Below are 2,400 nucleotides of genomic sequence, written 5' to 3' on the forward strand. Positions count from 1 at the left end.
TTTGTTATTTTTTAGGCAGGTACATTTGATTGTACATGGGACAAAATGTGCTTTAGCACAGTTAATCTCGCAGTTGATGTCACTCTGTAGATGCAGGTTAATAGAATCATAGAATCAGTCAGGGTTGGAACGGACCACAAGGATGATCTAGTTCCAACCGCCCCTGCCATGGGCAGGGACACCCTACCCCACATCAGGCTGGCCAGAGCCTCATCCAGCCTGGCCTTAAACACCTGTTTAAGAGATAATCCAAATATCACTCCCAAATGCTGAGAAATCTGACAGCTTTACTTTATAATAAGATAAATATCATTCTCTCCAACTACCAGCACTGCATCCTTCCTCCCTGCTTTGTCAGGGGAAAAAAAAATCTTTTAAAACATGGGGAAATAGGTGACCTCATTACACATACAAATCTTCAGCTACATCAACAGAATTCATTAAGCACTAAGAAGACTAAAAATCTTCTTACGACCATTTCAAATACTAATAAGCTTTCCTTAATTTCTCTGAGATAATATTAGTCTGAAAAAAAAAAGAAAAAGGAATATAAATGTTAATAAGACAATTGATGCCTCCAAAGCTTTGTTAAACACAATAGCCTGGGAAATCATCATTTATTTTAGATTTGATGAATCTGGTGAACACAAGCACACACCAGGGAGAAGTTGCAGGCTTTTCCTTGCAAGCCACATGGTGATATTTTGGGTCTGCCTCACCCTTTAAAGGCACAGATGCATGTCTTCCTTCATATGCAGTGAAAATATTTCCCCAAAGCTTTACTCATCGCAAGAAATGCTGAAATTATTGATTTCAGTGTCCTAAAGAAAGGTTTTAATGGCATATGGGAGGAGGTTCTTGCATTATTGTATTCGCCCTGTTACTCCTTCAGGACTGAGCTGAATGCCTCCAGGTAGGGTCTCAGGAGTGGGCTTGGCACCAGCCTGGAAAACACAATGAGAGCAAGGAAAGTCCTCCTTACTTCTGAGAGTGGGAATAAATCTGAAGACAGTTTTTCAGCTGTTCTTACACTGGAGGGATATTTTGCTGAAACAAGCAAAAATATTTGTTGTCTTACACAAAACCAGAGCCTGAAATCACTGTTTCAAAGCACCTCTTTACTGGACCCTCTTGGTTGTGTATTTTGAAGATATCTGTCATATTTCACAAGGCAGTAGATGTATTAATAGAAGGGGAAAAAATCCACTAAAATGAAGCACAATCCCCACCATCCCCTCCCAACAACAAACACTCAACCCAAAACCCCTTTAATAATTAGTTACTCTTACGTCTCTGCTTAAAGGATCTTCTCTTTCCTATAGTGGCCAAGCTGCAGCTGGATCTGGTTTGAGATAGAGTAATGAAAATTATAACCAAGTGCAGATTTTTAATGGATGCCACCTGTTTTCAGCTCTAAGGGAGTCAGAAGTTATTATGTTAGGACTCCATCTGCATTCAGTATTTTTTGGCTTTTGGATGCCTGGCACAACAATATCATGCCAAGGAATCCTGGCACCACTCTCTTGCCTTCTTCAAAATCCATGGACCATAACAATCTTAGCAGAATTATGAAATGAATGTGGAAATCAGTTATTTTATCATACAGAAAGCTGCTGCTTATATGCATTGTAGCACAGAGTAGGCTATAATGTGACATTTGGGTCACCATAAGCCCCTTAGACTTCAGTATAAGTTAGGCACTAATGTCTCCAACTGTGCCTGCACCCATAAGCATCAGAATTCTAAACTACTTTTTCCCTGCATCTCTAAAGATAGCAGTTTTCATCCACTGTGAAAGAAAAGTAAATCCAAGCAGGTAGATGCTTTAATTTAGCCTAAGCTTAATTCAGAGACAGAGAGTCCAGTAGATAAACTCCTGGAAGTTCCTGATCCACTGGGCACACCTAGGCCAGAGTTAGCAAACAGTGTCCATGCTGTATGCAACAAAAGCATGGAATCTGTCAAGAGTATTTTGGGTTGGTTTTGGGTTGCTTTTCTTTTATTTAGGTGGTTTGGGGTTTGGGGTTTTGTTTTTTGAAGGGAGATTTGGGATTTTTTTCTTCTCTTTTTTTTTTTTTTTTTTTGGGAGAGGGTTGGTTGATTGGTTGGGGTTTTTTTTAATGGATTTGTTTTTGGGGTTTTTTAATGTTTTGGGGAGGTGGTTCCCTTTACCTTTTTTCTTTTTCTTTTTCTTTTTCTTTTTCTTTTTCTTTTTCTTTTTCCTTTTCCTTTTCTTTTTCTTTTTCCTTTTCTTTTTCTTTTTCTTTTTCTTTTTCTTTTTCTTTTTCTTTTTCTTTTTCTTTTTCTTTTTCTTTTTCTTTTCCGTTTTCTTTTTCTTTTTCTTTTTCTTTTTCCTTTTCTTTTTCTTTTTCTTTTTCTTTTTCTTTTTCTTTTTCTTTT

General features: G+C 37.6%; 1 long non-coding RNA gene across 1 annotated transcript; it reads right to left on the reverse strand.

The window, feature by feature from the left end:
• Window positions 1–584: 584 nt before the first annotated feature.
• Window positions 585–1,332, reverse strand: LOC135180488 (uncharacterized). Its single transcript, XR_010304447.1, has 2 exons — window positions 1,290–1,332; window positions 585–944 (listed from the first exon to the last, which is right to left on the reverse strand). It is a non-coding gene; the product is annotated as an uncharacterized LOC135180488 (long non-coding RNA).
• Between the last annotated feature and the right edge of the window lie 1,068 nt (window positions 1,333–2,400).

The sequence above is a fragment of the Pogoniulus pusillus genome, chromosome 1 (assembly GCF_015220805.1).
Source record: "Pogoniulus pusillus isolate bPogPus1 chromosome 1, bPogPus1.pri, whole genome shotgun sequence".
In the NCBI taxonomy this organism is placed as follows: Eukaryota; Metazoa; Chordata; class Aves; order Piciformes; family Lybiidae; genus Pogoniulus; species Pogoniulus pusillus.